Source organism: Falco punctatus, assembly GCF_963210335.1.
Source record: "Falco punctatus genome assembly, chromosome: 3".
Classification (NCBI taxonomy): Eukaryota; Metazoa; Chordata; class Aves; order Falconiformes; family Falconidae; genus Falco; species Falco punctatus.
In genome coordinates, this window is record NC_137582.1 from 1528979 (window position 1) to 1556762 (window position 27784).

At 43.5% G+C, this 27784-nt stretch overlaps 1 long non-coding RNA gene across 4 annotated transcripts in view; it reads left to right on the forward strand.

Moving 5' to 3' along the window:
• LOC308059912 overlaps positions 1 to 27784 on the forward strand; it is a 90758-nt gene that overhangs the window by 36739 nt on the left and 26235 nt on the right. Inside the window, exons 2-4 of one of the 4 annotated variants that reach the window (XR_013926504.1) lie at positions 570 to 21440; positions 25369 to 25425; positions 25912 to 27161. This is a non-coding gene — a long non-coding RNA (uncharacterized lncRNA). Of the gene's footprint in view, positions 1 to 569; positions 27162 to 27784 lie in introns of all 4 variants that reach the window. The other 3 variants (XR_013926503.1, XR_013926505.1, XR_013926502.1) reach the window with 3 other exon arrangements.

Below are 27784 nucleotides of genomic sequence, written 5' to 3' on the forward strand. Positions count from 1 at the left end.
ACCAAAAGAGCAGGAAAGCATGACTGGTGTGTTCTTCACTCACCCCATTTGGAAAACCTGATATCCTATAAACGTTGTTGTTCGTTCATCTGGGGTTCAGCATGTCCTCAGGAGGGATCTGGGTGTGCTTTCAGGCTTTACAGTACAACCTTGCCAAGATAATATGAACCTGGGGCTTGGAGATGCAACCAGTGTCTGTGAGGCACTATGGTATTTATGGTCCAAGGTGGTGCACAGTGCTCTGTGGGTGCCCTAGGACTCCATGGCGTAAATCACAAATCTGATAGAAATCTAACAGGTCTGTCCTTCCTTTCCTTTCCTTTCCTTTCCTTTCCTTTCCTTTCCTTTCCTTGCCTTGCCTTGCCTCGCCTCGCCTCGCCTCGCCCTGCCTCCCTCCTTCCATTTATTTCTTTGGTTCTTTCTCTCCTCTCTTTCTCCCTTCTTTCCTTCCTTTGCCCAGCCACTCTCCAGCAGCTAGTGCTAACATGCATGTGACAGGCATGTCCTTTGGGACAGATTCAAGGGAATGGAACTTGACACAGCTCCATGGGTTTTCACTCTCTATCCAGACGCAGACAATGTGATCTATTAACCCTGTGATGAGGTTGAAACTAATGCATTGTTGGATCGATAGATGGCAGTTGCAGGGATGCAGATGAAGACGTCAAGTGTGAGACATGACTAAACCAGGTGCTTTTATTCAGGTCCTGAAAATGTATACAAGGTCGACAATTTTCCTATTGAGATGGACCATCCTCACAGCATGTTAACAAAACGTCTCTGAGAAGCTCATCTGAACTGCGGTGCCCAGCACCACCATCTGCTGCCCACGTTAAATGTCCTAACAGTTATGCAACTGAAGTTTGAAGCTGATTAGAAGACTGTGTCTGTACAATATATGATGAGGGATGGATTGCTCTCCTGAATGTGCTATCCACGGGCAAGCCCCCTGTTCACAACCTAAGCCATTAAAAGTCCCATGACTGAGACCCTTTGCAGTCTACAGCAATGGATGGACATTTTCTGAATGGAAATGATTAAAAATGAATGGCAGAGGAAAAAAATGGGAGACGCAAATGTGAATTGTTTTACAGACCTATTTTGATAATCAATAGAAATGCTAACAAAACAGAACAACGAGCCATTCCTCCTATACCTGGATGTTTCTAACGCTGCCTACTCACATGCCTTCCCAAAATAAGAAACACCTTTGCTTTGCCATCTATACAGTTCACAGTATAGAAGCAAGGTGGAGGGCTTTTTCTGACCTCCCCTGACCACTGATCTTCTGGCCTCAGGATGAGACATTACACTTTTTATACCTATGTTTGCAGGGCTACCAGTTCCCCAACAGTCCAACACACAGAACTTGGACTTCCATTGCAAAGTGCACCACGGAGGTGGCACTGGTGGCACTGCAAAGTATTAGAAACAAAACTGCTGGTTAACTAATAACCAAGCAGAAGGATTTATTGCATGTAACTTCTGAAACCAATTATATCTCCTTTTGGGGCTTGGGTAATGAAAAGTCTCCTGTGTGCATTCCCAAAGCACTACAAAACTGACATGTACTCCCGTGTCCTCACCTAGAAAATGAGTCTAGTGGTGTGGGCTGCAGCAAGCTGGACTCACTGGTTTCTGCTACCCAATGAGTCTGAACCGGCAGCACGACAAAGAATTCTATTTAGGGTCTGCAGTCTTTTTAATAAAGTGGGGGTGGGGCAGGGGTGCATGTCAATTTTTGGTGTGGATGTTCTTGGTTTTGTTTGTTCTGTTTGTTTGTTTGTTTCCCAAAGAAAATAATGGCTAGTTCCTGAGTTACTTCTTTTGAGATTTAATTTAATTTAATTTCTAGTGCCATTGTACATCAAGGATGCTACGGATTCCGCTCCATGTGTAAACTCTCCTCATAATTGTAGTTGCAGAGAGACGGCAGGACAGCATCTGCAATGTAATTCAGACATACCTTTCCAGTTCTTTAAGACTTTTTAGATTGAAGCACCTGAATCTAAGCTGATTGTAAACTTAAATCTCGAAAAGTTTTACACATCAATCCCTTCAAAGAAAGAAAGATAGCAATAGTCAAGATATTGCGTTTAACTATTATAGTAAGTATTACACTAGATACGTTTTTTCCAGATGGACCTGGTACCCTGGATAATTATTACAGATGGTGACGAAAAAAAAAAAAAAGGCTGAGAAATTGTCAATGTCTGCAACTAGATTCAGCAAATAAGAGAGGAGGGTCAAAGAGCTGAAACTTAACGGGCAAGGTGTTTGTGCAGGTAGGAAGTTCTGCTTTCCTGTTTTAACTGACTGGGGCAGTGACTTGGAAAGCAGCAGCTCACTATTGTCCCACTCTTCTTCCTTTAATTACCTCCTTCTTCACAGCAGCATTACTTTGGCATCTTTCTAGATAAAAGCATTTGGGAACAAAGGCTATATTGCTCTGCAATGTTTATGCATCCTAAATTTACTGTACCAGGCCTGGGAGAAACCCTGTTCCTCCTAGGGCATGTTCCTTCTCAGCCTTGTTTGCAGGCAGAGGTTCGGGCAGTGCTCTTCATTACAGCTGTCATCCAACTTTTAATTGCTTCCTCAACTAGACCAAAATGACAGGCTGACATATTTTCTATAGGATATACTCTGTTGGGTGGTATCTGTGGATGGACAGTCAGCCAGGTGGATTTCTAGGCTACAGTGATGCAGTATGAAAGAGGATAATAGAGCTGAGGGATTACTTTTGCTGGGAAAAAGATGCAGTACTGGTTGTGTGCTTAGCTCGTGTGTCTCTTGCTGCTACTGCAGCCTTGGAGTGAAGGAAATGAACTCAGGATAGAAAAGACTAGGTTTTTTTAGATTGCCTCAAAAAGAATTGATATGGAGACTCTTCCTGAGTGAAGCAGTGAGTAGCCATCCCTGCTTTATGTCTTGGTACTGGACAGTACTAACCAAATAATTAACAGTGGAGGATGTTTCTTGACTTCAGCCTCAGCGATCTGCTCTGCCTCAAGTGACAGTGCTGAGCAGCACAGGGAAGAGGATAGAGAAATCTGCCAAGCTTTGGACTCCAAGCTGAAGGGTACCAGTCATGACTTAGTTCCTGTACCTGGTTGCAAAATTTAAAGGGAGAAGGACCATAAATGCATAAAGCCACCAGGAAGTGGAGATGGATGGTTGGCATGCTTGGCTGACGTGTGAGATTTGTCCGTGCAGAGTGAAACAGGCTTGGGGAAGACATTTTTACATGGGCATCGCAGGATGGGGAGAAGTGCCACCAAAAGCAGAGAGGTCTCTACTTAAGCTTTCTGACTTGGACTGCAAAGAAAGGGGAAGGGCAAGAAGATGACAAACGTGTGTGCACAGGAAGAAGGAACCAGAATAGCATCGGTCATAGGGAAGGCAGGGTCTTCCTAACACTCAAACTACTGAAGGTAGCAAGGAAGTTCACCCTGAAGTAATTCACCTCCCAGCTGTGTTGATTAAGATGATTGCAAGACCTTAAACCATTCCTGACACAGAATAGCAATGGGTGTCAACCAGCTTTGTTCATTCTGCTGCCACTACAACCCCAGCTGGGTATAAGACCTAGAAGGAAAGCAAGCCTGCGAGGAAAAGCTGTCTGTAAGTTCCTGCTGAGGGAGAAGGGGTCTTTAATTTCTTTCTCTCCTTCCCTCTCACGTCCTTGTTTTTCGTTAGAAATATGAGGGGCAATGTGCTCTCAGGCAGTGATTCTTTGTTCCTGGGATAGGCAGTGTCTCTCCTGTAGCACAAGAGAAGCACACTTGATGATTTGGTCCCAGCTATCTACTTGCTGATGGACTGTTCCTGGGAAGGGCATATCTTTACACAAATTCAGCTTGGTCAGCTGGGAGGGTCCATGCCCCCTTCCACTTACATCTTATTTCTATGGATACGTTTGCTGTTCTGAAAGTCCTGTTTGTTTCCCTCTCTGGTCCACCGTGTTCTGCTCTTTTCTCCATCTCTTCTTTACGCAGCACTGTTTCATGGTGCTTTCTTCAAACTCTTTTCCCATTTCATTTCCTTACCCCTCTCTCCTGCCCCAGTTTCTCTTTTCTCTCAGTCTCCTCTCATTTTCTCTCAGTCTGCCTTTTGTCTCTCTCCCTGGTTTGCTGTCCTCCTCCCTCCCTCGCCTTACTTATTCTTTGATTTTCCATCACTCTTTATCAACTTTGTCTCCTGCACAATCCCCATCGCTGCTTCTTTTCTTGTTTAATGTTCCCAGACTCCCCTGGCGCAGAGCACTTTCTGCTGATGCGGCTTCTCTAGTGGCTTGAAGCACGGCTGACCTCTCCATGCAGGACCAGAGATCAGAGTTTGATGTAAGAGACATCTTAAGACTTAGATGCTTCCACTTGTGACAGCAGACGCTTCAATTGCCTCTAGAGACTTGACTCTCTGGGTCATTTAAGCTGTCAGCAGAGGTATCTATTTAACTACTGCAGTTCTCCTTGTCTGATCTATAGCTTCAGAGTTCCTTAGCCTGTTGGCTCTTGGACCATTGCCCTGTAAATTGTGGGTGGGAGCAACCTACTTCCTTTCACCCCTCCATCATCAGGAGTAAAAGGGGACATCTGAAGAGAGTTTCAGTCCACCCGTCTCTCAGGGAAGACACTTAGCTTAAAGGGGCACATTGCAGCAGAAGTCTTGGGCCATGGGTGTAGCAAAGAGCCTTCCTGAGCAGTGGGTGTCCTAGGAAATAGGTGTTTTCTTAGTGAGGCCTTTTCTGGGTGGGCATGCAGAAGCAAGGTGCTCTGGGGAAAAGTCTTTGAAGGAGACCAAGATGGAAAGCCAATGAGGAGATGCATTTATTCGACTGGGGGAGTAACTGATGAAATTACAGTTGTGTCGTGTCTCTCAGACCATCCCTGGGCCCTCTGCCTTTCCAGCTGAGCCACATCTGCCTATTTAGCAAGAGTTTTAGACCTTTTTAGCCCTTCAGACCTATGGACCAAGAGACAGGATGTTCTCCAAAAGCCTCCTCAGTCTTCAGCTTTCAACTGTTTCATAGCCTAACTTGACACTGAAAAACTCTTTTCCTCATTTTCCAATGCACATCTACAGGTAGGGGACACGTGGCAGCAGCGTCGCTGGGGATGCCCTGCTATTGGAAAGCAGGAGCAACCCCCGCTCTTCTCAAAAGGTTATGCCAAGACTGCAGCCAATTAAGCATAGATATAAAATAATTTCTTTTAGTCTTAATAAAGCCAGAGGAATTCCCTGTGGAAAACTCTCTCAGAGTTACTCTTACTGACAATGTATGTGCCCAATATAAACCAAACCAGACTCAGGAGACATCATTTACTGTGTAAAAGTTCACAGTTAAAGAAAACCGAACGTCTTATATTTAGACCTGGCTCTGTGCTCTTTTTCCTCCCTCTCCCTAGACCCCACTTAACATTCCCAGAGGATGTACGGAGACAAACTGGAAATGTTCTGGACTGGACTAAAATGACAGCTCTACTCCCAGAAGATGCAGGACTTTAAAGAACATAAAGCAAAGGGCTGGTAGCCCAGATTACTGTAATATTGCTGTAACGTGTACACAGCACAATAATATACAAATTCATCTAATCCATCAACACAAAATTAATAAGGGCTGGAAAACTGAAATATGTTTTAATTTTTCTCCTATTAAAAATGCTTTCAAAATTGGGAATTTATTCAACTGATGATCGCTTTTGGAATTTTTTAATTGGAAAAGCAATGCATTTTCTGTTAGGAAAGCGGTATTATTGCAACTCACCCAGGATCAGCTATAAGGGGGACTGTCCCGAGCAGAAATAGCCATGACAGAAGTCATGGCTCTCCCTGTTTTATTCCAACTGCTCACACCTCCTGCACACAGAAGCACACATGCTCTGCACCCCTGGGGTTTTGGCTGCGTGCGTGGCTGCAGCTGCCCCTCTACAAACCCCAGCACACAGCGGAAGGCTGTTCAACAGCTTGCATTATGTTTGAGTCTTTTGGCACTGGGCAAGCCCCGTGTCATTTATCATGAGCATGTGGTCTGGCTGCAGCCATGACCCAGCAGACAGGATAGGACCCAGGCAGCATAGGGACAGGGAAATAGTCCTCCCTCTTCCTCTAGCTCCTTGCTTTCCCATTAAGCAGTTCTGCAGTAGGGATGTCCTCCGTGATGGATGCCCCACTTGCCCCTGTATTTTGGCAATTCACTTTGTTTCCTGTTGAGTTTCTTCTCTATTTGAAAAGCATTTAAATGTGCTTAGTGCTAAAAGATGGGATTACTTATTAGAATCATAGAATTGTTTAAGTTGGAAAAGACATTGAGATCAGCAAGTCCAACTGTTAACCCAGGACTGCCAAGTCCACCACTAAACCATGTCCCCATGCATCACATCTGCACTTTTTTTAAACACCTCCAGGGATGGTGATATCACCACATCCCTGGGCAGCCTATTCCAATGCTTGACCATCATTTCAGTGAAGAAATTTTTTGTAGTTATCCAAATTAAACCTTCCCTGGCACAACTTGAGGTTGTTTCCTCCTGTCCTATTGCTTGTTATCTGGGAGAAGAGACTGACCCACACCTGCCTACAGCCTCCTGTCAGGTAGCTGTAGAGAGCGATAAGGTCCTGGCAGATAACCCTCCTTTCCTGACTGAACAGCCCCAGTTCTACAAAAGGAAGCACAGATTCTTGCATCTGGTGAAGAACAATGCCATGCACCAGTGCATGGTGGAAATCACCATGGAAATCACAGCTGGAAAACACTTTTGCAGTACATGGCGGTCCTGGTCGGCACCAAGTCTGGCATGAGCCAGATGTGCGCTTACAGCAGAGGGTTAACAGTATCCTGGGCTGCATTAAGCACAGCACTGCCAGGAGTTGATCCTTCTTTTCTACTCAGCACTGCTGAGACACATCTGGAGTGCTGTGTTCAGTGCTGTGTTCTCCAAGTGCAAGAGAGATGTGGAGATATTGGGGAGAAGATCATTAAGGCAATGGAGTATTTCTCACATGGGGAAAGGGTGAGAGCATTGGGACTGTTCATCCTGGAGAACGGAAGGCTTAGGGAGATCTTATCAATGTATATAAATACCTGAAGGGAGGGTGCAATGAGGATGGAGCCAGGCTCTTCTCAGTGGTGCCCAGTGACAGGACCAGAGGTGATGGGCACAAACTGAAACACAGGAGGTTCCCTCTGAACATCAGAAAACACTTTTTTACTGTGAGGCTGACTGAGTGCTGGCACAGGTTGCCCAGGGAGGTAATGGAGTTTCCCTCCTTGGAGATATTCCAAAACCGTCTGGACATGGTCCTGGGCAACTGGCTCTAGGTGGCCCTCTCTGAGCTGGGGGGTTGAAAAGGATGAACCCCTGAAGTCCTGTGCAACCTCTACCATTCTGCGCTTCTGTGATTCAGACTGTAGAGATGCATGTGCTGCTCTGTAGTTTTTCTTTTACTAAAGGAAAAAAAAAATAAAATAATAAAAAAAAGTGCCTTTCTAAAAAGGTAACAGCCTAAGATTCCCAGAGACAGAGACTGTCTTCCTCATGTCCATGCCTTTGAGGGACACCTCCGTGCTTCAGGGACGATGGAGCAATTCTGTTTCCATGACCACTCAGACCTTGGCTTCTTTGCTGATTCACCCAGTTTGCAGCGGTCACTGCAGTGTGCCCAGCTCAGTCTGCTCAGCAGCGCTGGGCTGACAGTGTGAAGCTCCCTGCTAGAAACAAGACGAAAATTGATTGCATGTACAGTGAAGACAGTAGCAACTTTCTTCAACAGGAATCACAAATGCCTGTGAGGTAAAACAGCCTCTCGACCAGCCCAGAGATGCTGCTACAAGGTATAATCAGGTCCTTCTCTGCCCCACCTATGGTGGGCCTCTTGGTGTGCTGGAGACAACAGAGTGCAGGATTTTGGTGCAGGTAGATGCAGCTCAGCTGTGGTAGTAATGAGCATCAATGCGGGACCTTCACATCTGCCCGGAGATCACATGCTGGTCTATCTCAAAAATGCCTGCAGTGACAAGGCAGGGCAGCTGGTTTCAACAAAAGAGGCTTTTAAAGCTCAGTTTTCCAGGAAGGAGGAACAGAAAGTAAAAATGTCATAAAGCCCACATGATGCTTCAAGAAAAGCTTGCAGACTGGTAATGCTGTGAGCATTATGAACATCTGCTCTGAGCAAGCCAGCATGCCCCAGCAGCTTTTGCATATAGCCTAGCTTCTTTCAGGGAAATGTATCTCAGACCTCTGGTCCCTGCCTTGTGCAGGAAACTTCCATAATTTGCTTGAATTTCTAGGCTAATGCTCCAGCTAAAGTGACAGAGCATCACAGGATTCCCAGGATTTGCAGTGCGGAGTCAATCACCTGTGGTGAGCCCTTCTACTTGGGGAAGTGCATTTCCCAGCTCCCACCTTAGGGCAAAGGAGAAGCTCTTGGGTGAAACCACCACGGGAGTCCCCTCTGCCACCACTCCATCAGTGCCAGGTGCTCACTCTCCTGCCAACTTCTCAGCCCCTGCTCAGCAGGGCTGGGCTGTGTCAGCATCCCTTGTTGCACTGGCCACCCCATCCTACGTGGAGATTTTGGCTTTATCATAGCATGATTACGTACCAGAAATAACATTTGCTTATCAGCAAAGCAACAAGCATTCATCCATTGTCTTGATCAGGTGACACTAAACAATATATTTGGCTATTATCTGACTCCAGGATGTGACCTTTTGAGCTGATTAGATTTTGTCTAAGTGTCAGTTTGCCCTGAATTTTCCACAACTATGACTGTTATCACTTTGTAGGCAGATGCAGTCTTTCAGAAATACACTAAAAGAGCGTGAGCTTTTTCTTTTTCCAAGTGATTAATGGAAAAATGTAAAAAAAATCCCAGCAGCTCCTCCAGGTTCCAGGATTTAAAACAAATTCCTTTCCTTTAACTACTATCTGAGATGTTTGTGGAAAGTATTAGCAAGCTTGAGCGACCACAGACACTTGTGGTTTTGTGAAAATCGACTTTTGTTTCAGTAAAAAATACTAACCATCGAAAGAAATATTTTAAAACCATGGTGTGTTTTCAAAGCCCACAGAGGTCTCCAGATAAAGGAAATGTTTTTTAAAATGCTATATTTCAACTGGGGGAGTTGGATTTCAAGCAGTTATATACTTGGATATTTCTGGATCAGGAAGCTTCTTTATGAGATATGGAGAAATGATCTCCAGCTGGCATAAATACGAAGCAGAGCCAGCTGAGATCTCTGAAATTTATATACCTGCTGCTTGCCGTGGGGGAAGGCTGGACACTGCTTGGGGCTTACTGTGAGGCTGGAGGGAAGGTTGCAGCCCCCCTCCTAATGCCAGCACCCTGGGTGGGGGTGGGGGCAGCTGCGCAGGCTGGGTAGGGTGCGTGGGCTTTGCTTGTGCCCGGGGGCTGGCAGCCCTGCCCGTGCTGGGCAGCTGCTTCACACTCGTGGACCAGCCAAAGCCAACAGCTTTGCCTTCTCCAAAACGGTTCTCCAGCCTCCTTGCGGAACAAGCTGACTCTTGCTTTTTTGCCCTGTTTTGGAACGGTTAGGGTGGTTTTTTGTGGCGTTACCATTTTAAAGAATCTTTAGAAGTTGTTACTTAAGGAGAGGATTCTGTGTTTTCTTCTCTCACCTCTGCTGTTACCTCTCCTTGCTGCCTTGGTTTCCACTGCACCAACTCAATGGCACATTTTGCTCCTAATGCATGCTGTGCACAGTCGCACGATCTTCAGCGAGGCTGCATCTGCTACAGGGGAAGGTGGAATTTCACCTAAAAGCTTCATTTCCCCTACCTCTGAGAAGGGAAGTGCTTCTTTTTATTCTTCTTTTTTCTTTCTTTTTTTCTTTTTCTTTTTTTTTTTTTTCCCCCTTACATTTTCAATTCTCTGGCCCCAATGACATCAGTGAGGTCAGGATGTTCCTCCACTGCAACCCATAGTCACATGCTACAAGACAGTGTGTATATGTATCTGTTTCCCACTATCTCACCCCCACAACTCATAATAATTTTTATTTTAGATTAAATGCCAAATGGGTCACCTTCTACACAGGACATCTAAAATTGCTACAAAACCTGGACTTCCTTAGCAATAACAATGACAGGTATGAAGTTATATTTAAGATATGGCTTTGACTGGATATTATTAACATTTTTTAAAAGAAGAATACACATGAAAGGAAGAGAAAACCCACACATGTAGACAAGTATTCCCAAGAATTCGTGATTCTCCACTTGGATTGCCAGTATTTAACTAAAGTGTAAGATTGCTGGATAAAACTGCATGGGCAGCAAGAATGAGACAGCCTGTTGCAGAACAGCCAGACAGAGGAAATGAAATATTTAACCCCATTTTTTTCCCCCTGCTTCACCCAGGAATGTGTAGGTTCAACCTTGACAGATGCTGCAAAACTCTGTTTGACAAGCCAGACCGTTACTGTATTGACTGTGATATCAGTAAGTCACTCACAGCCAGTATGTAACTCTCAAATCTTGACATCTTGGCCAGGTTTTAAAAATATTTGTCTTCCCCTGTGGTCTGGTTTGTGTATCTTTTCCTTGTGCTGGGCAGCAGGGTTTCATGGAACGAATCCCTCTGCAGCTCAATGGGGCTTTTCATGCCTGTTGATGTTCATTACTTCCATGGTTGAACAGACTAATCCGGGATCTAAATTTTTAAAGGATGCCCTAACCCTCAAGGACGTTAAGATCCAAGTGCTTAACTTTTTCAAAGAACATGAATGATGACAAAAACACGACATGATTTTCTGGGTAAGAAATGGATATTTCTCTAGAAGGAACCAACAATGGCAGACAAAACCAGAGCCCTTTTAAGCATTAATATGCACTTTTCTATCCCACATCTTCAAAGCATCATTAGTAATTCTGCGTATAAAACTTCTTGTATCAGAAGCACTTGAGAGAGCGCCGAGCATGGTGAATCCTTAACAACCAGGTCCCTCCAAGGTCTCTGAAGACATCCATCAAAAAATACAGTCAATTTGGATCACATTGTTTTTAAATAGCTGCTGTCATGCTGTACCAAATAGATATAGAAACTCCATACCTGCTCTCCCAAACAACTGCCTTTTTGGTGGAACTGTTTGGTAGCAAGCAATACTGTGTGCCCTACAAAACCCGTGAAGTATAATAATGGAAACACTGAATTATTTGTGAACTGTCATTTTTGATTTATAGCAAATGACATATTCCCTTTCAATCTTCCTAATTACTAGTGCTTTTTTTTTTTTTTTTTTTTTTGGGGGGTGGTGGTGGTGGGGTGTAAAATAATAGTATTTACTTCATGTCAAATGCCTTATTTATGTCGTTCCACATAATTATCAGATTGGGAGATTAGATCATTTCTGGTTCTGGAGCTGTTGCTTTGAATTATTTGGAAGGTATAAATCTGTAAATTTTAATGAATTTCAGAAGGGTTTTTTTCATTATAAATGTATCACAGGGGTTCAGTGTGTGATTTCTAGAGTCGCATGAGGCATTTTTAATTAATTTTTGAACCTGGCAAAGAGCTTTTTCTTCAGTGTGAAGAAGTTGTCTGCCAAAGGGAGTTTTGTGATGCTCTGAAATGTATGTTAGGCTCTCTAGCTTGTGCTTTGACTTATAAAAAGATTTAAAAAAAAAAAAAAAAAAAAAAGGAGGGACACGCACGTGCAGCCATTTCTCTGTGAGTCTAGTGCACAGTATTGCCCACTATGCAAATACTCTCTTGTTACACTGCCCCCCTTCATGATTCCTAAAATCTTAAGCCAAATCTCAAATGAACTATGACATAGTCCTCAGTTTCTGCATAGTAGGACGTTACATATTCTGTAAGTTAAGAGGCTTGATATCTTGTTTTAAAAAAATACAGGTTTTGTTGCAATTGAAATCACTGACTCTAGCTTCTTGTTTGCTAGAGCTATTTAAGAAACTTCTGATGCAAATGGTCAAATGAATTTTTTTCCATTTAAAAACATCAGTTTTTCCAAGCCATTTTGATGTTTCACCAGGAAAAGCTGTTTTACAGTCTCACAGCTGTCACAAGAGGACAGCAAAACTGTCATGAACATTTCAGCTAAGGGAACAGCACACAGACTAGGATTAAAGAAGGGATGGTGAATCTACTTACTTTGCTCTCTTTCCAGGAGCAAGAGGAGGTATGAGGAAGCAGTACTCTCACCCTCTGCCCAACATGGAGGATTTGGTGGGTTCAATTTTCATGAGGAAGGTCTGAGACCCACAGAACTACCATTTGACCTCTCCTAGAATTTGGTTCTAGAAAAACACTGTCCCATAAACAGTGCTGATGGCTTGATGTTGCTGTTATTGTTGGTGGGCTTTGTTTGTCATTTTTTCCTTCTGTCCAGAACAGTTTCTACTGCACAGAAATGCTGTATTCAGCCTTCATCTGTTACTTTATGCTATATGGAACACAAAGAAAGGTGCTAGACGAGGATGGCCAGGCAGCAGAGCAGGAGTCCTTGCCTATGTCACTGGCTTGAAATAATCTGCAGGTACTGGGCATCACCAGTCAGCCAACCCACCACACTGGGACCCTTGCGCCATCAAGCCAGATGGGGAGGATATCAAGCTTCCACCTCCCAAAGCTCTGTTCTTGGTGTAGGGAAGAGGATCCAGACTCCCAGTTAAACCCTGCACAAGCTGCTAGCAAACATTTAGAGACATCAGAAAACAGTCCACACAAGCTCTCAGTTAAAAGAGGTGGTACATAGATCTCTTTGTGCTGTTACCTGCAGCCCCTGGAAGATGTAAAATCTTGTGGAGGAAGTGTTTGCTGATCTCTATCACCAGTGTAGTGAGATGGGTGACTCAGTGTTGCTCTAATTAATGCGTGGAAAGACCTTTTCTGAAATATATTTGGTATGTTTCCCCCTGGAGACAGGAGATATCTACAGCAAGCACATCCTCCCACACCTCTCCTGGGCACTAGAACTTATTAGCAAATCTCCTACTGATGCTCTTTTACTAGGGCAGGTACTGCTGCAGCAACCATGGTGGGAAAGGCAGGGTAAATACAGCCCAGGAAATTTGACAATGTTTTTTAGCTTCGTCCTGTATCAACTAACTATGAATCTAATGGCATACGCTAAAGGTCTGTGATCTCACCTAATCTGTAAATAAAATGCTTCTGTTTGAAGGAAGATGGCTAGACCAGCCAAAAATGATAATATAAACCTCTACCACCCTGGCATCACCTTTAAGGAGCGTGGGGTATCTTTGGTGTATCCTTCCTCCAGGAAGTTGCCATCGTGGAAGTTTTTCAATGTTTTCACAGGGTTATTTGCACAAGCAAGTCCTTAGCTCATTGAGCAAAAAAACCCCAACAAAACAACCAACCTACCTACAATCAAGCTGCAGAGAGAGATGGCTTCAGGGGAATAAAACCCCTAGCAAAGCACTGTGAAACATTTGCACACTAGAGGTTAGCGTCATGCCAATTGTTTCTCACTGGAAGGATTGTCAGGGTTAATTTGTTTTCATAAAGTGGTAGAAATTCAAAGCTCTGACATCTGCCAGTACCTTGGGCCAGCAGGTTCAGAGATTATTGATATGGATCACACAGACACACACAGAGCTTAATCAGGCAAACCCAATTGCATTGGTGAAAGTAGGCTTTAAATGAAGGGAGAGACAGGCAAGGAAGTGTTTATCTGGAAACTGGGACTGAAAGAGAGAACTGGCAGTGTAAGATAGTTTCTATTGTCTTTGCCTCACCCCTCAGATTTTGTACAGTTGTTGCAGGGATCCTTTGGCAAGGGTCATTAGCAAGAGGCAGAGCAGACAAATCTGATCTGGGACTAACTCCTTCAAGCCAGGCAGAGGGAGGCCACTGAGACCACCCAGCAGGCAGAGAAGGGCTCTCCTCCTGGCAAAGAGAAGACAGCAATGTGATGCATCTGTTAGCGTGCCTGTTTGCAGCACCCCAATTACTCCTGACCATGAAGTCTCCGTTAACGGCTTTACCTCCAATGAGTTAGAAGTGATCCTGCTTTCCCTCGTCTTCCCTTCTTCCTTTGTAGTGATTTTTGGATTCTTTGCTGGGTTTATTTGCCACCGGCCATCTCACTCTGGGTTTTACATGCTTTCGTTTTGTGTAGAGTTCACACGTAATTGACACCATCTCCTGTGTCAGCCATTGTGGTGGGTTGACCTTGGCTGGCTGCCAGGTGGCCACCCAACTGCTCTCTCACTCCCCCTTCTCCAGCAGGAGAGAAAATAAGATGAGAACCTCACAGGTCACGAGAAATAAAAAATAATTATTCTCTACTTCCCATCACCAGGCAAAGTCTAGCCACTTTTGGGGAAGTAGACCTTAATGTGTGTAGTGGTTACTTCAAAAGACAAATGCCTTAATAACATATGTGTGTGTACCCCCCTCCACCAGCCTTTATTGCTGAGCATGACGTCATATCATATGCAATATCCTTTTGGTCAGCTTGGGTCAGCTGTTCTGGCTGTGTCCCTGCTCAATCTCTTGCCCAACCTACTGGCCTTTTGGGGGGGATTTGAAAGAAAGCCTGGATGCTGTGTGAGCACTGCTTAGCACCAGCCAAAGCACCGGTGTGTTACCAACACCGTGCTACCTACAAATGGAAAGCATAGCACTAAAGAAGGGGAAAGCTATGGGGAAATTTAACTCCACACCAGCCGGACCCAGTACAGCCACACAGAGAAGATAGGTTGAGCAGGCAATGCAGGTGACATCACACTGAACTGGCCTGGGGAAATCAGCCTTTTTCTGATTTAAACCAGTTTCTGTCCCTATGAAGGCTGCGAGAAACACCAGTTCCCTCCAGTGACGTTCAAGACAGGGCTTGGTGTAAACTCTGCCTTAAATTTCACAAGTGCGTGCTCAAGACGACCTCAGACAAACTTTCCTGGCTGCGTGGAAAACATTGATATTCTAAACAGAGTCCTCAAAAGTGCACTTCGTGTTCGGTGTATGATGTATCACAAAAGCACAGAATCACAGAACGGCCAGGGTTGGAAGGGACCTCTGGAGATCACCTAGCCCAACCCCTGCTCGAGCAGGCTCTCCCAGAACAGGCTGCACAGAGTCACATCCAGGTGGGTTTGAATGTCTCCAGAGCAGGAGACCCCACAGCCTCTCTGGGCAGCCTGTGCCAGGGCTCTGCCACCCTCAAGGAAAAGAAGTTCTTCCTCATACTCAGAAGGAACTTCTCCTGGCACCTTTTGTGTCCTTTTCCCCTTGTCTGATAAAATACTTTGATCTGCAGGATCTGAAAGACAGCAGCTACTGCACCTGGAGTGGAAACCTGTTCTTCTTGTTTCTCTGGGAGCAGATTCTTGTGTGACTTTGGTGCCTTTCCCCACACCTCTGTGAACAAACGCAGGCTGTGAGCTCACCCAGGCTAGCATCTCCCTAGGAAAAGTGTCTGTCAGGTCTCAGATCTTTGTGGGGACACCAAAACTATTGAAGTCTGTTGCTCTCCACTTCCTTTAGGGCTAATATGAAGGAACCAGGCACTGGGGGGAGGCTGTTCTCAGTGGTTTTTGGGTGCTGCAAGATTAGATGAGTTGCATCCTGTTCCCCTTATCTCTACTAACTACACATCCCCCCATTGAATCTAGGGTGCTGAGGATGACTTCTTCAGAAGTTGCTTTCTATATGATAGAGATCTGTAGGTTGTCTTAGGACAGGCCTAGCAACATGTGTAGGTAGCTTTATGGCTTCCTGGACATGTTGGACCAGATAAAATGCCATCGCAGCTGGTAAACTGCCAGACTCTGCCTGGATCTGCCTATGCTGTTCAGGAATTACTACACAAAACCACCGGCGTTTCTCCTACTCCTTAGTCAGATACTTGTGCTCCTTGAGTTATCTCTCACTTAGTATTGAGGAAGAAGAGTTGAGTGAATAACTGAGAAAACCTTACTTAAGTCATCACACAACAAACCAAAGGTCTTGCTGACCTCACAATATCTTACGTTGTGTCAACAGAGGGCCAGCCAGGCCATTTCTGGGAGATAGTTTTGGTCATTGACAAAACTTTGACCCAGAAAATTTATACCTCTGGTTAAAAGTCCTCAGCTGTTTTTTATCATACTGATTTACAGTAGCTGAGTACCTGCCCTGCTGTGCCTCCCAAACCAATACAGGTTTTTTTGTGCACATTTCCTTTCTTGCTTTAGGAGCAAAACAACAAAAAAACCCCACATCCCACCCCATCAAATAAAAATGAGAAGTAAATGCACAAAATAAGCTTGCAAAAGGGAGATGTGTCTTGGAAGAAAATGGAAACTCTTCTGAGTGAGAATGTTATAGCCTATGACACTGTCACGTAGCTGCATTTCTGTAATGGACACAGTATAATGAGTGCTGCTCATGAAAACTGGTTATTATATCCAAGCTGGAAGTCATATTCTGGCATATACAGAGCTGGCAATTTGTTCACAGTGGGAGTTCTGCTGCTTTTCTGGTTTTCTTAGGTTATGTCTATATCATAAAGTATCTGCATATTCAGGCTTACATTGCTCCTCAAACTATCCTGTCACCCACAATTGAGAGATGAGTGTTTGAAGCTCAGTTTCAGCCCAAGCCCTTAAGCTCTACATGTCAAAGCTCTTTCCTTGATCAGCTTGTAGAGCAGTTTGAGTGTGGCTTTGAGGGGGTTGTTACTGAGCTTGAATACAAGGTCTCCTACAGGTCTCAGCCCTTTTGGACTCTTCTGCTCCTGCTCTGTGTGATGTCGGACATAAGGTTTTCCTTATACAGATTTTTTCTCTATAGATTGGAGTTTAAGAAAAAGCTGTCATCAAGCTATTCATTCCTTTTAGCGTGTGGCAGGGTTTGGTCTATCACAAAGGTATTGGCACAGAATCGGTAGGATGGTCACAGGAGGAAAACATTTTTGTCTGATGCTGTCTTGTACGGTCCCACCCAGGTAACCATCAGTCCCCCTTCGGGGGCAAGGTGCAAACCATTCATTTCTTGTTCCACCTCTCCTATGATACTTCTTGGAGGAGACATGAGCCAGTCTCTGGGTACCAGTCAAATGACACCTACATCAGTGGCTTAGCAATGTTTCTCTGGGCTGCGCCTTGGTCCTGAGAGATGTTGCTTGTGAGTTTGTCACGCAGCAAGAATTCTAGCTGCGGGACTGACCATTGAAAAAAAAACCAACAACTGCTGCTGGCAGGTCTGACTGTGTTCATCTCTTTTGTATGTCTTTGGGAGCACAGTGACACTTCCAGGGTTTTTGTTTGAAAACTTTGTTGTATGTTCAGCTATGAGAGAAGAGGAAAACAGCAAATATGCCAGTTCTATTGAAGTATAAAAAATCCGACAAGCAATCTAAAATGGCTAATAAAATAGTGCCCTGTGCCCCGAACTACAAGCAAGAAATGTTACATTGGAACTGATACTTAATCTACTGGATAAAGCAGCTCGTGTCTGTACATAAAATTAATTAGGCACAAAGTACTCTCTACAGGCAAGCAGCCCCTATTATCCTGAGGTTTTATTCTTTTAAGTAAACAGAAAGAGAACCAACATATTAAAAGTGTGGTCTTCTCCAGTAAAGCATATTCTACAATATTTTGCTCTCCATCATGTAACAGCTACCTTAGTTACTTATTAAAATGACTGATGTGTTATGGATGAGAGGGTATCTTGCACCTGTGTTGTCCCTAGTGTCTCCTGATTTGGAGCTTGGAAGGGGAATAGAGACATTTTATGGCTGTGCCCTTTAGTAGGCTGGGTCTGGTCCAGAAGAAACTGCTGACTCTTACCCTCACCAGTTGTCCCAGAGTACAAGAAGCTACAGATCTCCACATAGCAGTAGGAATATTAGCACCCAAAGTTGTAGCATCTGTCTTCCTTCATATTATCGCCATATGGCAAAGCCAAGAGTAGGGTCTCAAGTGTAAATCAATGAATGGACTATTAAGGCTTCAATTAATCAAAGCTGTGCTACAATTTCCTTTCCTCCTATGTGCCTGCTTCTTCTTCAAGCACACTCGTTATCTCTTCTCCATAGAAACAGTCTTTGCTTCATCTGTGTCTCTTCTCTTCCCTTGTTGTCATCACTGCTACTCCCATCCCTGGAGGTATTTAAAAAATGTGTAGGTGTGGTGTTTAGGGACATGGTTTAGTGATGGACTGGGCTGTCCTGGGTTAATGGCTGGATTTGATGATCTCCAAGGTCTTTTCCAACCTAAATGATTCTGTGATTCAATGATTCTTTCCTTCCCTAAACCCCTAGGTTGGTCAAACAACACATGCTGCTTATCTCCATGGCTGGTGGGTTTGTCATGTTGCTTTACATGGCACGAACCACAGAGACCTCAAAATGAGGGCAAACACATTTGTAGCTGCCTGCTCTCTGGCTATGGTTACATACTGTGGGGCAAGGTAGGGTATTCATGGCTTCCTCTGAGCAGAAAGGGCAGCCAGAAATCGTTTTCAGTCAAGTTTTTACATGGAAGTAACATTACAGGCTACATAAAAACATAATGGCATCTCTGCATGACAGGGTATACTGTACCGTTGTGTTTACAGATATATCCATTAGCACTACAACAGGCTTAGCTACTGAAGTCTTGTTCTCAGCAATTTTCTTTCTTGGCTAATAAGAAGGCCCACAACACCCATGGGAGCAGGATCCTTGGCAGTGCCCTCGTTGTGCATTTTGCATACAATATTTTGTCATCTGCTTCTGGGAGGAAAGGTATGGGCAGGCAGGTGTCATCCAAAGCCTGCACATAGTTTGAATGTTGCATTGTTGATATCCAAAATGTACATCACTTTAAAGCTAGTAGTTACTTCTGCCTTACTCTTGATGCTGGCCTACACTGGGGAAACTTTCGAAGTACATGAAAGAAACACAGTAAGTAGGAGATGGACCATTCACAGGACCCAATTAGTTATGGAGCAAAGACAGTTTCAATTTGCCTCCAGACCACAGGGTCTCATGTCAGGACAAGTTTGTGCTGTTACACTTTTTGGCTCCCGTGGCACCAGAAGAGCATGGGACAAAGTAAAGATACAGAGAAGAGCAAAAATGTCTCCCCTCTGGAGAGTGGGCATGGAGGACAGCATGGCCAGCAAGCCACTTAGCACTAGCGTAGCTCCTGACATTCTAGTGCCTCAGCTGTTCCCAGGGTGCCCTAAAAAAACTGGACTAGAGAGGAAATAAGCATTAATGAACGCAGCTTTGAAGTAACTGAGTACTGATGTCTAGTTGTGTTTCCAGCAAATCTCCAGTACACAGAGAGATAGCCTTCCTTTATTTGCTTTTTTCTCGAAGGAGGTTGTCATTTAGATACAGTGCAAATGAGCAGTAAGTTCCTCCTTGGGATTTTTATGTCCAAAAAAAACCCCCAAACAATGCACACAATACAGACATTTGTCCAAGAAAACACTGTATTGCCTTGTGCAAACCAGCTCAACATCCCACTTCTCTTCAAGGCCAGGCACAATGATGGATTAAGCACAAAGGACGTTGTATTTCTGTGTGGTATGGGTGCCACCTCCCAGATAGCTCCAAGCCCTTGCAAAATGAGCTGTTCCCAGCAGACAGCAACAGGAGGAGCAGGTCTCAGCTGCCCTGTGTGCAGCATGCCCGGTGGCCTGGGGCAGAGGCAGATGGAAACCTTCACAGCCTCCTATTTTATTTGCTTGTCTTCTTTTTCGCTTGTGTAGATAATTATTTAGGGACTGTTTGAAGGGCAGTGTAAACATCCCCAAGCAGCTGAGGGGAGCACTGCCCCAGGGCAGAGTGGAGGAAGCAGTAATGTGGCCAACCTCATCAGGTGTTGCTGTGCAGGTTGTGCCAAGATATGTATATCACACCGGCCACCCACCTCCGGAAGGGCACAGCCACTCTGTTAATACTCTCATTGGGCTGCACTTTTCTGTTACAGTTGGATCATTTGAGTGTGATTACCAACATCTTAATGAAGAACAAAGAGGCTGCTCTGCTGGCAGACAGGTTGGTGGTTGGGCAGAGGGCTCCATTGAGATCCAGATCTGGTGTCTGTCAGAAAAGAAATTTTTTCACCCTTAATGTGCTGGGATGGCTGAATTGGAAACGCTTTTTCCAGGTAAAACTATTTTCCGTTCCAAAGGACCCAGCAAGGTACAATTTGGGGTTAAAAAGGAGTATTCAGTTGATTTGAACGTCTTTTTTACAAAAAATAGAAACAATGTGTTCAGATTTTGGCATAATGTTTCTTTCACTTTGTATTATCATTTCTAAAGAAAAGGGAGGACTTCATGCCTATGACACTCTATTTTTTCCATCATCCTATCTAATAAAAGATATTACTTCTCCCTGCAAATCATGCTTCACTATAAAATGAAATGTTTCAAAACAAACAAACAAAAAAGCCATTTCAACCCTTTTATGCTTTTTTGTAAAACCAAACAACTGAATTTTGTATTTTTCTTTGGAAGGTTTTTATTTTCTATCTTTTTGTATTAAAAAACATTATGAAATCATTTCCTTTCATTTTCTAGCTCAGCAATGAGGCATTTTCCAGAACAAAAGTATTTTTGATTCGATTTTTCCTAAAACCCCATCAATTGACCTAGTGCATCCTAAGGACATTGAATCAGTGGTAAACTGGAGGGAGGCTGAGCAATATGATTTAGTAGTTGTCCAGATTTCTAGAGTCCTTTACTAAATGTTCAACAGCATCTGTTTCTAGAAAAATTAAACAAACAAACAAACAACAAAAGCCACTAAAGCAAAGGAGTAAGCCTGTAATTATTCGTGATATAAGGTAAATAGGTATTTGCAGAACAGCTCAAGTACCAAAGTTCTGTGCAGGCAGTAGACCCAGGAAGTTCTTGTTTGCATGTTCCCAAGTACCTGGAGCAGCAGTGGAAGGATTTAGGAAGCTGCTTTTTATCTCATTTGTGGTTTTGGTCAGGATTTCAGTTACTGCTTCTGCAGTTTACCCAGATCAGCACTTTCCAGTGACTGAGGCTGTAGGTGGCAAAATGGCACTGATGCCTTCTATTTCTTGATTTCAGAAGAGCCTTGCCGTGCATTTAATGATCTTCCCGTGTTGTGCTGCTCTTTCTGTCATCGTCAGTGATGCTAAAGCAAAATGATCTGTTTGTTACTGGTGAAAACTGATTCAGGGCTAAACCAGCACAGGAAAAAGAGATACGCTGTGTCTATCAAGAGCTCATTATTGAAACAATAGGATATTAGTAATTTGTTGCTGCTGGAAAAAGCAGAAAGGAAATGTCAATAAAATTTATCAGTATTTATTCTCAGAATAGCTGCATATTTAATTACTGCTTTGGATTTTAAAGTCTCTTTTCTTTCTCTCTGAGCAAACACAGTTTATTCAACCACGTACAGAGTTCCTCTCTCATCAGAAAGAACATGAAAGGTCTCTGATCTGCCTGCATGGGAAGCAATCTCAAATATTTGTGAGGTAAGAGATTGTTGTGGGGTAATGTTTTCAATGAGTTTTGGACCGCTGGACTGGCGGTTTCAGCTTTCCGTTCCTCGCTAGCAAGCCCTGCTCCCATCTCATCTGCTCTAGCTTGAACCTTTGCCACGGCTTCTCCCACCCTCCACCGCCTGGTGAGGACCACCCTGCTTCCAGGAGCCAGCGCAGTGGTGAGGGGGAGGCTGGGGCATGGGCATTGCTCCCGTCACGGGCCACAGGCTTATCTGAGCACTGGGTTAAAGTACAGTGACAAGAGATGGCAGCGGAGCAGCCTGCCATTTTAATTGGTATGAAAGAAAAGTCAGTCTGCATCGCAGCACACAGCCCAGCCATGCAGGTACAGCCTGGGGTTAATAACTGCACTGTCACAGTCTTCTCCATTGAGACTCGAATGGCAGCCGCAGGGTCACCCTCCTGCCTCTTTCTTGGGTACTCCTTTCTCATTTAGCTTCTCCACACTCTCCGGCTTTGACTTCAGATACGTATCTCTGGAAGACACGCTGATTTTCCTCTGAAACAGCACACCGCTTGCAATATCTGCTGGGTTTGTGCGAGCTGATGGGACTAACAAGAAAGGGACCTGCAGTGCAGCTTGCACTCCAGAAAGCCCCCAGAAAAGACCACATCTAATTGAATATGCCTGTCTATACATAGACCTTGGGCTTAAACACTAGAAGTGAAGCTGTGAGAAAACCCAGGGGAACATTGCAGAGACACGCTTTTGTACTTTAATATGCGCCTGTGCTGGGTGAGGTAGCAATCTGCTCATTCAGTGGTGTCAACACCAACTCTGAAATCACACCAGGAGCATCTTATAGCAAGGCTGTAGCTGTAGGCTAGAACGATTCCGTTATTAGTGAAGATAATTAGGACAGCACAAGCTTGTCATTGCTTTTCTTGAGTTTTGCTTCTTTTCTGTAGCACAAGGTAGAGGCTACATTTTCCAGCCCATAGTCTCCAGGAGATTTCCAACTACTTCTGCATGATTTCTTCAGGATTTTGAGTCATTAAGTCATTCATTTTTTCCCTTAGTTTCATTAAACAATATGACACAAACTGTGCACAGAAAACCACTTCATTTGCTAACCATTAATTCTTTCAAGCATTAAAATAGCACCTGATCAGTTTCTCTTGCAACACACAGTTAACTTGCCTTGTTAATGTTTCAACAAAAAAATTGTTTGAGATGATACATACAAAAATATCCATGTATATAGTCTCCCACCTGTCCTACGACAGTCCCGAAGAGGGATATAGGCAATATCTATAAATCATAAAAGACCTGCAGAAAGGGAACAGGAACTGGTTTGTTCAGGTGGTGTTGTTTGTGTTGTTGGGTTTTTTTTAAGCAAAAACTGGATTACATCCGATAACACCATAGAGAGGCAGAGTAAAAGCATGCAAAAAAGTGACCACTACTTCACACAGCATACATCTATGCTGAGGAGCTCCATTCTGTAGATGAATTTTGTGACTGACACAACCCAGGCAATTATTGTTGTAGTGTTTGCACTCAAAAGAATCTGTCTTGTTATTGACATTATGTTTGCGCTGAATGCAAGCTTCATGTGCTTTTTTCTTCTTCTGGCCAAATGAGACCAAGGGAAATTCCTCCCCCTTATGGGAATGTTCATATTGTCTCTTGATCCAAATGCCGTCTGCTCTTCCTTTTGTTACAAGCCTGGACTGTGTCCCCTGGGATACAAGTTTTCCAAAATCTCCAGAAAACCAGTAACACATCTGGTAAACTTTTGCCCAATTATCAGAAAGCAGAACTGAAGCTCTTTTCACCTGCTGTCTCAGAAGAATCTCAATATTTTCTTCTGGTATCTTCCTCTTCAAAACTCCATCTCCACTCAAAACATTTTTAGAGCTTTCATGTTTGCATTTAGACAGGAAAATTAGTCCAATTAGGGCATTATGCTGCACATGAGGAGGCTCAGACTTCATCATTATTAGCTGAATGTTTTTTGCATAGAATGGAGAGGCACTCCAATTTGATGTTTCCTGTTTGAATTATATAAAATCCCCAAAATCACTGAAAATGGGGAGAAATTTCAAGCCGAGTTGTGAGTTGCACTTAAGTGCATTTATAGTAACACAAGGCACCCTCCAGGCCTCTGCTACATTATATTTTCTCCAGCACTATTAGGACTGTCTAGCTCCTTCTTCATAGCAGACTACCAAGAGCAGTGTATTATCATCCATACTATATGTGTCTCGCAAAAAAAGAATCAGCTGGATCCTGATGTGAAGGAACCTTGCTTGGATTGTCCATTCATTGTTGGTGATGTTTTATCACCGTTGACACAGTCTGCAAGCACAGAGGGAGAAGGAACAGGCTCAGAATATCAGGATACATCAGGTACACAGGAATACTCTGTGCTTGGAAGAACAACGTGTTCTGGGGTGCAGCAGTTGGGTTTACCAAGCTGGCTCTGAGAGCTTTCTAGTAGCTAACACAGCTGATCAACCAATATGGACCTGGCTCCACCCTCAGTGTTGGCTCTTAAAATACTTTGAAGATGCAGAACAGTTGCCATAGCTTATGGATTAGTAATTTGTAGGATGCTTTGAGAAAGTTTATAATTCTAATGTGATCCCAGCTCTGTGTGTGTGTAGGTGTGTGGTTAGATGAACATGCTGGACCTTATCCAAGAAGATTTTTATAAGTCCTTTCACTTCTGTGATCCCTCTCTGCCTTAACTGCTAGGATTTTCTGAGGACCCAGTAGACACAAGATGTGGCTGCCACAATTCATTGCACCTTGGTAGAAATGCACATTTCCCCTTCATCATCCCAGCCACAACTGAGTGTCTGTGGGGAGAGGGTGTAAGTAAATCCTCACTGCAGAAGACCATGGTCTGCCAGGCTCCATGAATCCTAGAACAACCCCATGTAACCTGTAGGCGGTTGAAAACACCTATTGATTCATTAGATGGAGAAAACGGTGCCATGACACTTTGTGGAACGGAAGTGCCTGATGGAAGGTGGCTCACATTTCATAGAAAGAGTCATACAAAACAACTGACCGCACCAGCCAGGTTAAAAATATCCATGTGCCGACGTCAGCTTTCTTTTATTTTTTTCTTAGAATAGCAGTAATGACCTTGGCACAAAGCACTGCCTAGAGACAAATGACCAGCTGGGATTAATGGTCCTTGACTTAATTTCTGCCCATCAGCGCCTCCCAGCCAGCCATTAATTCTGATGAAATGCTCTGTACATCGATTATTATTGATTCATTCATTGATTGTGTCCAGGGTCTGAAGTTAGAAGCTCAAGTACTGAGGGCACCCTGGGGACTCTTCTAATAAGATGAGTTTGTTTAATTCATAGACTATTTGAGGTGCTTTAGAAAGAAGCATCATAAAAAGAGGTAGAAAGGCAAAGAGCACTTATAGGATAATGAGACCTAGACTTCTCTGGCTATTAGAGCTGATGGTATGTATCGAATTACTTTGAATAGGCCTTGTACAGAAAGCTGGAGCATTGAGGAATCTGACATGTATTACATGTGTCGCCTCCCAAAGGACAGTAAGTTTTCAAGCAACAAAGCCCATCAGAAAACCTGTACCTAGGGCAGAGAAGGCATTTGTAGGGTTAATGTCCCACCTTTCTTATTGGAGACATCATGTTTTCTTTGCCTCAAGAAACACAGCAGATCTCTCTTTCTGCAGATTACCTGGACATATTTAGTTCCTTTTCCTCTTGCACTTGTTGCTGTCTGACCTCGCCAGTTCTGCAAGGAGCTGTGTCTGAATAATTAATGTAGCACCCTTCAGGAAATCAGATTGATTGGTTTTAATACTGGCTTTATGACAGGATTTTCAAATTGCAAAAGAGAGGAAAAACGGTTTAAAAGATGATAAGATTTAATAACCTGCCACCTCCATATATTCTCTTCAAGTTGCCCTCCTGGGATTCAATGAAAAGGAAAAATTAAAGTGAACAGCAGCATCTTTGGGTGAGTTCTTTCATATCTTTTGATGTTCCAGTATGCATCAAATGGCAGGAGTGTACATGAAAGAGAAAAGTTGTGGTTGAAAGTGCTCCCAAATACACATTGCTGAGGTGCTTCCAAAGCGCTGACAGCTGCCAAGCACTCCATGGTGATGCAAACACTTCCGAACAAGTTGCCCTGCTTCTGAAGAATGTGGGTAGAATTTTCGTAACAAAAAGAAATACGGTAATGTTGGCTGAGGAATAGCCTTGGTGTTCCTGATTCACAGAACTTTTAAAAGAACCCAGTTATTATAAATAAGCCCCCATTTTATTCACCACCTGAGCAACAGGAGGAAGTTTTCAGGTCATAAGAGGCAGAGATTCCTAGTTCCTGCCTACGCCTGCCTCCTCATTCATAGCTGATTTAATGAGCCTGTTTAAATCTTACAATTGTTTGTTGTTTCACATGCCTTTACTATTAACGTATTACTATTTTCTTCTTCCATAGGACACTTACATATTTTAATGGTGTAGATTGCACTGAGGTCTTTGCATGGGAAAAGTCTCCTACTGTGTTATTGTGAATAAGCAATAAAGGAGCTTGATGAGACTGTCTCCAAGCATAAAACTGTGAATTATTTCTTCAGAAACAATCAAATTCATATAATCAATTTCTTATAAAAATACCTTCTTGTGTGGGAGAACAAAAAAAGGACTTGAGAAAGTTGTGATCTCTATGAATCTGACATCACTTCTCTAGAATATTTATCTTTTGAAACTATGGGTCTATAATAAAAACTGTGATACCTTAGAGAGATTGTGGGTACCCATATAAATACATCCATCAAAGCTCATTAGGCTCATCATCAGTTAATGGGGAGAAAAAAGAATTTTCAGGATGTGATTTAATGAATCTGGTTTATGCATCCACCAAGATGAGGTGGCACCTAAGATCCACTGTTGCGTTTTCTTTTAACTCTAATGGGTGCTTGGGGTATCTAGGTTCCTACTGTTATTTTAAACATCCACACTTAGATGAATCTCATATCTAATGCATGCAAATGTTACCAAGACATCCACAGTCTAATGATTAGTAGATCAATCAACATAACAGGGATGCAAAGGAGAGACTGGGTCCAGACTACCTTCTAGAACAGAACACTATCGATTCCATTTCTTATCCCTCTACCTTCTGCAGACCAATGAATGTCCAATTAGCCTGTTGGTATTGAACCTAGGTTTTCAGTCTCATGGATGAGTTTTGTAATCAGAAAGCTATTGGGTAAAAGAATATGATCTGTAATTTGTCCTATTTTAGGAAAAATGTGCAGAGTGGCTGCGGACATTTCTTGGCAATGTTGGTCCCTAAGAATCCGTCCCTGAAGCCCCAGGTTAAACACGTGGATTTGGAGAGCTGTGACACATACGATCATACCCTCCTGGATAGCTCTGGCAGCCTTCTAGCTAGATTTTGTGGATTCCACTCTAAGATGTTTGACTTTTTCTGACCTACAATGACAGCCCGTGTGTCTAATGGAGTCACGCCCATGAGGTGGAAGACACCTAAAAATGAAGTGCCGCCATGGCAAGTTAAGCAAAATACACAGCCTCTGTGTTCTTACCCTTGCTTATTTACCTCTGTAAGTAGCAACAAAGCCTTGCAATCTCCTTGCAGGGAACTTTTTATCTCTGTGTGCTTGGTTAGCCTCATTTCCACAGCAACATGGGACGGAAACCATCCAGGACAACACGAAAAAGGTAGGAGTTGGCGGTAATGCTGTAGTCCTCCTTTTAACATATGGAGACATCCATGCATGAATATTGATGAATGTGAGCCACACTTTGTGACCACCTATTTTCTTCCCTTCAGTTGAACCTACTGAACTTTTTGTGGTTGGTCTTTGTTGCTTCTCAGATACTACTTCTGATTAATACTGATGGAACTTGGGCATGGAATCTCCATGGGAATCTACTCTCTCGTCTCAGATATTCAGATAGTTTGCTTTTCTCAGTACTGCTTTCCTCCCATTTTCATTTTTGAGAGCTGCTGGAAGGCTTTGTAGTCTGTACAGTCCTGTACAAAGGTATCAGTGACAAAGGCAAGCGAGTGTTACTGCTAGTGCCATCCTGAGCAGTGAGCTGCCACATCTTACACTTATTTCCAGTATCTGTAAATCCATAAACCATGAGATTCCTGAAGTAAACAAATGTAATCTTTTTTTTGGGCGATGGAATACATTGGCAGGTAAATCTTAATGATAATTGCCTCTAATTGGCACTCCCACCAGATGACAAATCTTTTAGTCACAGTGGAGTGTCACTTGAAAATACATACTCTTGTTTCACCTTTGAAAACATCAAAGAAAAATCATATATATTGG